The sequence below is a fragment of the Lampetra fluviatilis genome, chromosome 56 (assembly GCF_964198595.1).
Source record: "Lampetra fluviatilis chromosome 56, kcLamFluv1.1, whole genome shotgun sequence".
In the NCBI taxonomy this organism is placed as follows: domain Eukaryota; kingdom Metazoa; phylum Chordata; class Hyperoartia; order Petromyzontiformes; family Petromyzontidae; genus Lampetra; species Lampetra fluviatilis.
The window spans coordinates 8,536,600-8,548,826 of NC_136330.1; the positions used below are offsets into that span (position 1 = coordinate 8,536,600).

Consider the following 12,227-nt stretch of genomic DNA (forward strand, 5'->3'; position numbering starts at 1 on the left):
CACTCGCAATCACTCACTCGCAATCACTCACTCGCAATCACTCGCAATCACTCGCAATCACTCACTCGCAATCACTCGCAATCACTCGCAATCACTCACTCGCAATCACTCGCAATCACTCGCAATCACTCACTCGCAATTACTCGCAATCACTCGCAATCACTCACTCGCAATCACTCGCAATCACTCACTCGCAATCACTCGCAATCACTCGCAATCACTCGCAATCACTCACTCGCAATCACTCGCAATCACTCGCAATCACTCGCAATCACTCACTCGCAATCACTCGCAATCACTCACTCGCAATCACTCGCAATCACTCGCAATCACTCGCAATCACTCACAATCACTCACTCGCAATCACTCGCAATCACTCGCAATCACTCCCCACAATCAGTCGCAATCACTCACTCGCAATCACTCGCAATCACTCGCAATCACTCACTCGCAATCACTCACAATCACTCGCAATCACTCACTCGCAATCACTCGCAATCACTCGCAATCACTCCCCACAATCACTCGCAATCACTCGCAATCACTCGCAATCACTCGCAATCACTCACTCGCAATCACTCGCAATCACTCACTCGCAATCACTCGCAATCACTCGCAATCACTCACTCGCAATCACTCACTCGCAATCACTCGCAATCACTCACTCGCAATCACTCGCAATCACTCACTCGCAATCACTCGCAATCACTCACTCGCAATCACTCACTCGCAATCACTCGCAATCACTCACTCGCAATCACTCGCAATCACTCACCCGCAATCACTCGCAATCACTCACTCGCAATCACTCGCAATCACTCGCAATCACTCACTCGCAATCACTCGCAATCACTCACAATCACTCACTCGCAATCACTCGCAATCACTCGCAATCACTCACTCGTAATCACTCGCAATCACTCGCAATCACTCACTGACGATCACTCGCAATCACTCGCAATCACTCGCAATCACTCACTCGCAATCACTCGCAATCACTCGCAATCACTCGCAATCACTCACTCGCAATCACTCGCAATCACTCGCAATCACTCACTCGCAATCACTCGCAATCACTCACTCGCAATCACTCGCAATCACTCACTCGCAATCACTCGCAATCACTCGCAATCACTCGCAATCACTCACTCGCAATCACTCGCAATCACTCGCAATCACTCGCAATCACTCACCCGCAATCACTCGCAATCACTCACTCGCAATCACTCGCAATCACTCACCCGCAATCACTCGCAATCACTCACTCGCAATCACTCGCAATCACTCGCAATCACTCACTCGCAATCACTCGCAATCACTCACCCGCAATCACTCGCAATCACTCACTCGCAATCACTCGCAATCACTCACTCGCAATCACTCGCAATCACTCGCAATCACTCACTCGCAATCACTCGCAATCACTCACTCGCAATCACTCGCAATCACTCGCAATCACTCGCAATCACTCGCAATCACTCCCCACAATCACTCGTAATCACTCGCAATCACTCGCAATCACTCACTCGCAATCACTCGCAATCACTCGCAATCACTCACTCGCAATCACTCGCAATCACTCGCAATCACTCACTCGCAATCACTCGCAATCACTCGCAATCACTCACTCGCAATTACTCGCAATCACTCGCAATCACTCACTCGCAATCACTCGCAATCACTCGCAATCACTCCCCACAATCACTCGCAATCACTCGCAATCACTCACTCGCAATCACTCACTCGCAATCACTCGCAATCACTCGCAATCACTCACTCGCAATCACTCGCAATCACTCGCAATCACTCACTCGCAATCACTCGCAATCACTCGCAATCACTCACTCGCAATTACTCGCAATCACTCGCAATCACTCACTCGCAATCACTCGCAATCACTCACTCGCAATCACTCGCAATCACTCGCAATCACTCGCAATCACTCACTCGCAATCACTCGCAATCACTCGCAATCACTCGCAATCACTCACTCGCAATCACTCGCAATCACTCACTCGCAATCACTCGCAATCACTCGCAATCACTCGCAATCACTCACAATCACTCACTCGCAATCACTCGCAATCACTCGCAATCACTCCCCACAATCAGTCGCAATCACTCACTCGCAATCACTCGCAATCACTCGCAATCACTCACTCGCAATCACTCGCAATCACTCGCAATCACTCACTCGCAATCACTCGCAATCACTCGCAATCACTCCCCACAATCACTCGCAATCACTCGCAATCACTCGCAATCACTCGCAATCACTCACTCGCAATCACTCGCAATCACTCACTCGCAATCACTCGCAATCACTCGCAATCACTCACTCGCAATCACTCACTCGCAATCACTCGCAATCACTCACTCGCAATCACTCGCAATCACTCACTCGCAATCACTCGCAATCACTCACTCGCAATCACTCACTCGCAATCACTCGCAATCACTCACTCGCAATCACTCGCAATCACTCACCCGCAATCACTCGCAATCACTCACTCGCAATCACTCGCAATCACTCGCAATCACTCACTCGCAATCACTCGCAATCACTCACAATCACTCACTCGCAATCACTCGCAATCACTCGCAATCACTCACTCGTAATCACTCGCAATCACTCGCAATCACTCACTGACGATCACTCGCAATCACTCGCAATCACTCGCAATCACTAACTCGCAATCACTCGCAATCACTCGCAATCACTCGCAATCACTCACTCGCAATCACTCGCAATCACTCGCAATCACTCACTCGCAATCACTCGCAATCACTCACTCGCAATCACTCGCAATCACTCACTCGCAATCACTCGCAATCACTCGCAATCACTCGCAATCACTCACTCGCAATCACTCGCAATCACTCGCAATCACTCGCAATCACTCACCCGCAATCACTCGCAATCACTCACTCGCAATCACTCGCAATCACTCACCCGCAATCACTCGCAATCACTCACTCGCAATCACTCGCAATCACTCGCAATCACTCACTCGCAATCACTCGCAATCACTCACCCGCAATCACTCGCAATCACTCACTCGCAATCACTCGCAATCACTCACTCGCAATCACTCGCAATCACTCGCAATCACTCACTCGCAATCACTCGCAATCACTCACTCGCAATCACTCGCAATCACTCGCAATCACTCACTCGCAATCACTCGCAATCACTCGCAATCACTCACTCGCAATCACTCGCAATCACTCGCAATCACTCACCCGCAATCACTCGCAATCACTCACTCGCAATCACTCGCAATCACTCACCCGCAATCACTCGCAATCACTCACTCGCAATCACTCGCAATCACTCGCAATCACTCACTCGCAATCACTCGCAATCACTCCCCACAATCACTCGTAATCACTCGCAATCACTCGCAATCACTCGCAATCACTCGCAATCACTCACTCGCAATCACTCACTCGCAATCACTCGCAATCACTCGCAATCACTCACTCGCAATCACTCGCAATCACTCGCAATCACTCACTCGCAATCACTCGCAATCACTCGCAATCACTCCCCACAATCACTCGTAATCACTCGCAATCACTCGCAATCACTCGCAATCACTCACTCGCAATCACTCGCAATCACTCACCCGCAATCACTCGCAATCACTCACTCGCAATCACTCGCAATCACTCACCCGCAATCACTCGCAATCACTCACTCGCAATCACTCGCAATCACTCGCAATCACTCACTCGCAATCACTCGCAATCACTCCCCACAATCACTCGTAATCACTCGCAATCACTCGCAATCACTCGCAATCACTCGCAATCACTCACTCGCAATCACTCACTCGCAATCACTCGCAATCACTCGCAATCACTCACTCGCAATCACTCGCAATCACTCGCAATCACTCACTCGCAATCACTCGCAATCACTCCCACAATCACTCGTAATCACTCGCAATCACTCGTAATCACTCGCAATCACTCACTCGCAATCACTCGTAATCACTCGCAATCACTCGCAATCACTCGCAATCACTCACTCGCAATCACTCGCAATCACTCGCAATCACTCACTCGCAATCACTCGCAATCACTCGCAATCACTCACTCGCAATCACTCGCAATCACTCGCAATCACTCGCAATCACTCGCAATCACTCACTCGCAATCACTCGCAATCACTCACTCGCAATCACTCGCAATCACTCGCAATCACTCACTCGCAATCACTCGCAATCACTCGCAATCACTCACTCGCAATCACTCGCAATCACTCGCAATCACTCGCAATCACTCACTCGCAATCACTCGCAATCACTCGCAATCACTCACTCGCAATCACTCGCAATCACTCGCAATCACTCACTCGCAATCACTCGCAATCACTCGCAATCACTCACTCGCAATCACTCGCAATCACTCACTCGCAATCACTCGCAATCACTCGCAATCACTCGCAATCACTCGCAATCACTCACTCGCAATCACTCGCAATCACTCGCAATCACTCACTCGCAATCACTCGCAATCACTCACTCGCAATCACTCGCAATCACTCGCAATCACTCGCAATCACTCACAATCACTCACTCGCAATCACTCGCAATCACTCGCAATCACTCCCCACAATCAGTCGCAATCACTCACTCGCAATCACTCGCAATCACTCGCAATCACTCACTCGCAATCACTCGCAATCACTCGCAATCACTCACTCGCAATCACTCGCAATCACTCGCAATCACTCCCACAATCACTCGCAATCACTCGCAATCACTCGCAATCACTCACTCGCAATCACTCGCAATCACTCACTCGCAATCACTCGCAATCACTCGCAATCACTCACTCGCAATCACTCACTCGCAATCACTCGCAATCACTCACTCGCAATCACTCGCAATCACTCACTCGCAATCACTCGCAATCACTCACTCGCAATCACTCACTCGCAATCACTCGCAATCACTCACTCGCAATCACTCGCAATCACTCACGCAATCACTCACTCGCAATCACTCGCAATCACTCGCAATCACTCACTCGCAATCACTCGCAATCACTCACAATCACTCACTCGCAATCACTCGCAATCACTCGCAATCACTCACTCGTAATCACTCGCAATCACTCGCAATCACTCACTGACGATCACTCGCAATCACTCGCAATCACTCGCAATCACTCACTCGCAATCACTCGCAATCACTCGCAATCACTCGCAATCACTCACTCGCAATCACTCGCAATCACTCGCAATCACTCACTCGCAATCACTCGCAATCACTCACTCGCAATCACTCGCAATCACTCACTCGCAATCACTCGCAATCACTCGCAATCACTCGCAATCACTCACTCGCAATCACTCGCAATCACTCGCAATCACTCGCAATCACTCACCGCAATCACTCGCAATCACTCACTCGCAATCACTCGCAATCACTCACCCGCAATCACTCGCAATCACTCACTCGCAATCACTCGCAATCACTCGCAATCACTCACTCGCAATCACTCGCAATCACTCACCCGCAATCACTCGCAATCACTCACTCGCAATCACTCGCAATCACTCACTCGCAATCACTCGCAATCACTCGCAATCACTCACTCGCAATCACTCGCAATCACTCACTCGCAATCACTCGCAATCACTCGCAATCACTCACTCGCAATCACTCGCAATCACTCGCAATCACTCCCCACAATCACTCGCAATCACTCGCAATCACTCGCAATCACTCACTCGTAATCACTCGCAATCACTCGCAATCACTCACTCGCAATCACTCGCAATCACTCACTCGCAATCACTCGCAATCACTCGCAATCACTCACAATCACTCACTCGCAATCACTCGCAATCACTCGCAATCACTCCCCACAATCAGTCGCAATCACTCACTCGCAATCACTCGCAATCACTCGCAATCACTCACTCGCAATCACTCGCAATCACTCGCAATCACTCACTCGCAATCACTCGCAATCACTCGCAATCACTCCCCACAATCACTCGCAATCACTCGCAATCACTCGCAATCACTCGCAATCACTCACTCGCAATCACTCGCAATCACTCACTCGCAATCACTCGCAATCACTCGCAATCACTCACTCGCAATCACTCACTCGCAATCACTCGCAATCACTCACTCGCAATCACTCGCAATCACTCACTCGCAATCACTCGCAATCACTCACTCGCAATCACTCACTCGCAATCACTCGCAATCACTCACTCGCAATCACTCGCAATCACTCACCCGCAATCACTCGCAATCACTCACTCGCAATCACTCGCAATCACTCGCAATCACTCACTCGCAATCACTCGCAATCACTCACAATCACTCACTCGCAATCACTCGCAATCACTCGCAATCACTCACTCGTAATCACTCGCAATCACTCGCAATCACTCACTGACGATCACTCGCAATCACTCGCAATCACTCGCAATCACTAACTCGCAATCACTCGCAATCACTCGCAATCACTCGCAATCACTCACTCGCAATCACTCGCAATCACTCGCAATCACTCACTCGCAATCACTCGCAATCACTCACTCGCAATCACTCGCAATCACTCACTCGCAATCACTCGCAATCACTCGCAATCACTCGCAATCACTCACTCGCAATCACTCGCAATCACTCGCAATCACTCGCAATCACTCACCCGCAATCACTCGCAATCACTCACTCGCAATCACTCGCAATCACTCACCCGCAATCACTCGCAAGCACTCACTCGCAATCACTCGCAATCACTCGCAATCACTCACTCGCAATCACTCGCAATCACTCACCCGCAATCACTCGCAATCACTCACTCGCAATCACTCGCAATCACTCACTCGCAATCACTCGCAATCACTCGCAATCACTCACTCGCAATCACTCGCAATCACTCACTCGCAATCACTCGCAATCACTCGCAATCACTCACTCGCAATCACTCGCAATCACTCGCAATCACTCACTCGCAATCACTCGCAATCACTCGCAATCACTCACCCGCAATCACTCGCAATCACTCACTCGCAATCACTCGCAATCACTCACCCGCAATCACTCGCAATCACTCACTCGCAATCACTCGCAATCACTCGCAATCACTCACTCGCAATCACTCGCAATCACTCCCCACAATCACTCGTAATCACTCGCAATCACTCGCAATCACTCGCAATCACTCGCAATCACTCACTCGCAATCACTCACTCGCAATCACTCGCAATCACTCGCAATCACTCACTCGCAATCACTCGCAATCACTCGCAATCACTCACTCGCAATCACTCGCAATCACTCGCAATCACTCCCACAATCACTCGTAATCACTCGCAATCACTCGCAATCACTCGCAATCACTCACTCGCAATCACTCGCAATCACTCACCCGCAATCACTCGCAATCACTCACTCGCAATCACTCGCAATCACTCACCCGCAATCACTCGCAATCACTCACTCGCAATCACTCGCAATCACTCGCAATCACTCACTCGCAATCACTCGCAATCACATCCCCACAATCACTCGTAATCACTCGCAATCACTCGCAATCACTCGCAATCACTCGCAATCACTCACTCGCAATCACTCACTCGCAATCACTCGCAATCACTCGCAATCACTCACTCGCAATCACTCGCAATCACTCGCAATCACTCACTCGCAATCACTCGCAATCACTCCCACAATCACTCGTAATCACTCGCAATCACTTCCGTAATCACTCGCAATCACTCACTCGCAATCACTCGTAATCACTCGCAATCACTCGCAATCACTCGCAATCACTCACTCCAATCACTCGCAATCACTCGCAATCACTCACTCGCAATCACTCGCAATCACTCGCAATCACTCACTCGCAATCACTCGCAATCACTCGCAATCACTCGCAATCACCTCGCAATCACTCACTCGCAATCACTCGCAATCACTCACTCGCAATCACTCGCAATCACTCGCAATCACTCACTCGCAATCACTCGCAATCACTCGCAATCACTCATCACTCGCAATCACTCGCAATCACTCGCAATCACTCGCAATCACTCACTCGCAATCACTCGCAATCACTCGCAATCACTCGCAATCACTCGCAATCACTCGCAATCACTCGCAATCACTCACCTCGCAATTACTCGCAATCACTCGCAATCACTCACTCGCAATCACTCGCAATCACTCACTCGCAATCACTCGCAATCACTCGCAATCACTCGCAATCACTCGCAATCACTCACTCGCAATCACTCGCAATCACTCGCAATCACTCACTCGCAATCACTCGCAATCACTCACTCGCAATCACTCGCAATCACTCGCAATCACTCGCAATCACTCACAATCACTCACTCGCAATCACTCGCAATCACTCGCAATCACTCCCCACAATCAGTCGCAATCACTCACTCGCAATCACTCGCAATCACTCACTCGCAATCACTCGCAATCACTCGCAATCACTCACTCGCAATCACTCGCAATCACTCGCAATCACTCCCCACAATCACTCGCAATCACTCGCAATCACTCGCAATCACTCACTCGCAATCACTCGCAATCACTCACTCGCAATCACTCGCAATCACTCGCAATCACTCACTCGCAATCACTCACTCGCAATCACTCGCAATCACTCACTCGCAATCACTCGCAATCACTCACTCGCAATCACTCGCAATCACTCACTCGCAATCACTCACTCGCAATCACTCGCAATCACTCACTCGCAATCACTCGCAATCACTCACCCGCAATCACTCACTCGCAATCACTCGCAATCACTCGCAATCACTCACTCGCAATCACTCGCAATCACTCACAATCACTCACTCGCAATCACTCGCAATCACTCGCAATCACTCACTCGTAATCACTCGCAATCACTCGCAATCACTCACTGACGATCACTCGCAATCACTCGCAATCACTCGCAATCACTCACTCGCAATCACTCGCAATCACTCGCAATCACTCGCAATCACTCACTCGCAATCACCTCGCAATCACTCGCAATCACTCACTCGCAATCACTCGCAATCACTCACTCGCAATCACTCGCAATCACTCACTCGCAATCACTCGCAATCACTCGCAATCACTCGCAATCACTCACTCGCAATCACTCGCAATCACTCGCAATCACTCGCAATCACTCACCCGCAATCACTCGCAATCACTCACTCGCAATCACTCGCAATCACTCACCCGCAATCACTCGCAATCACTCACTCGCAATCACTCGCAATCACTCGCAATCACTCACTCGCAATCACTCGCAATCACTCACCCGCAATCACTCGCAATCACTCACTCGCAATCACTCGCAATCACTCACTCGCAATCACTCGCAATCACTCGCAATCACTCACTCGCAATCACTCGCAATCACTCACTCGCAATCACTCGCAATCACTCGCAATCACTCACTCGCAATCACTCGCAATCACTCGCAATCACTCCCCACAATCACTCGCAATCACTCGCAATCACTCGCAATCACTCACTCGTAATCACTCGCAATCACTCGCAATCACTCACTCGCAATCACTCACTCGCAATCACTCGCAATCACTCACTCGCAATCACTCACTCGCAATCACTCGCAATCACTCGCAATCACTCACTCGCAATCACTCGCAATCACTCGCAATCACTCACTCGCAATCACTCGCAATCACTCGCAATCACTCACTCGCAATTACTCGCAATCACTCGCAATCACTCACTCGCAATCACTCGCAATCACTCACTCGCAATCACTCGCAATCACTCGCAATCACTCGCAATCACTCACTCGCAATCACTCGCAATCACTCGCAATCACTCGCAATCACTCACTCGCAATCACTCGCAATCACTCGCAATCACTCACTCGCAATCACTCACTCGCAATCACTCGCAATCACTCACAATCACTCACTCGTAATCAGTCGCAATCACTCGCAATCACTCACTCGCAATCACTCACAATCACTCACTCGCAATCACTCACTCGCAATCACTCGCAATCACCCAATCACTCACTCGCAATCACTCACTCGCAATCACTCGCAATCACTCGCAATCACTCACTCGCAATCACTCGCAATCACTCGCAATCACTCACTCGCAATCACTCGCAATCACTCGCAATCACTCGCAATCACTCACTCGCAATCACTCACTCCGCAATCACTCGCAATCACTCGCAATCACTCGCAATCACTCGCAATCACTCCACTCGCAATCACTCGCAATCACTCGCAATCACTCGCAATCACTCACTCGCAATCACTCGCAATCACTCGCAATCACTCGCAATCACTCGCAATCACTCCCCACAATCACTCGCAATCACTCGCAATCACTCACTCGCAATCACTCCCCCACAATCACTCGCAATCACTCGCAATCACTCGCAATCACTCGCAATCACTCGCAATCACTCACTCGCAATCACTCGCAATCACTCGCAATCACTCACTCGCAATCACTCACTCGCAATCACTCGCAATCACTCGCAATCACTCACTCGCAATCACTCGCAATCACTCGCAATCACTCGCAATCACTCGCAATCACTCGCAATCACTCGCAATCACTCGCAATCACTCGCAATCACTCCACAATCACTCGTCAATCACTCGCAATCACTCACTCGCAATCACTCGCAATCACTCGCAATCACTCGCAATCACTCGCAATCACTCGCAATCACTCGCAATCACTCGCAATCACTCGCAATCACTCACTCCAATCACTCCCCGACAATCACTCGCAATCACTCGCAATCACTCGCAATCACTCGCAATCACTCGCAATCACTCACTCGCAATCACTCGCAATCACATCGCAATCACTCGCAATCACTCACCTCGCAATCACTCGCAATCACTCGCAATCACTCACTCGCAATCACTCGCAATCACTCGCAATCACTCGCAATCACTCGCAATAACTCACTCGCAATCACTCGCAATCACTCCCCACATTCATTCGCAATCACTCGCAATCACTCGCAATCACTCCCCACAATCACTCGCAATCACTCACTCGCAATCACTCACTCGCAATCACTCGTATCACTCGCAATCACTCGCAATCACTCACTGACGATCACTCGCAATCACTCGCAATCACTCACAATCACTCCCCACAATCACTCGCAATCACTCACTGACGATCACTCGCAATCACTCGCAATCACTCACTCGCAATCACTCGCAATCACTCGCAATCACTCACTCGCAATCACTCGCAATCACTCGCAATCACTCGCAATCACTCACTCGCAATCACTCGCAATCACTCGCAATCACTCGCAATCACTCACTCGCAATCACTCGCAATCACTCGCAATCACTCACTCGCAATCACTCGCAATCACTCACTCGCAATCACTCGCAATCACTCGCAATCACTCGCAATCACTCACTCGCAATCACTCGCAATCACTCGCAATCACTCGCAATCACTCCCCACAATCACTCGCAATCACTCACAATCACTCCCCACAATCACTCGCAATCACTCGCAATCACTCGCAATCACTCGCAATCACTCGCAATCACTCTCGCAATCACTCGCAATCACTCGCAATCACTCGCAATCACTCACTCACAATCACTCACAATCACTCACTCGCAATCACTCGTAATCACTCGCAATCACTCGCAATCACTCACAATCACTCCCCACAATCATTCGCAATCACTCACTCGCAATCACTCGCAATCACTCGCAATCACTCGCAATCACTCGCAATCACTCCCCACAATCACTCACAATCACTCACTCGCAATCACTCGCAATCACTCGCAATCACTCGCAATCACTCGCAATCACTCGCAATCACTCACTCGCAATCACTCGCAATCACTCGCAATCACTTCGCAATCACTCACAATCACTCACTCGCAATCACTCGTAATCACTCGCAATCACTCCCCACAATCATTCGCAATCACTCACTCGCAATCACATCGCAATCACTCGCAATCACTCGCAATCACTCGCAATCACTCGCAATCACTCACTCACAATCACTCACAATCACTCACTCGCAATCACTCGTAATCACTCGCAATCACTCGCAATCACTCGCAATCACTCCCCACAATCACTCGCAATCACTCACTCGCAATCACTCGCAATCACTCACTCGCAATCACTCGTAATCACTCGCAATCACTCGCAATCACTCACTGACGATCACTCGCAATCACT

The 12,227-nt window shown here is 49.9% G+C and overlaps 1 protein-coding gene across 1 annotated transcript in view; it reads left to right on the forward strand.

Moving 5' to 3' along the window:
* LOC144950143 (unconventional myosin-VIIa-like) overlaps nucleotides 1-12,227 on the forward strand; it is a 75,061-nt gene that overhangs the window by 61,484 nt on the left and 1,350 nt on the right. The gene's annotated exons all lie outside the window — the stretch shown is intronic.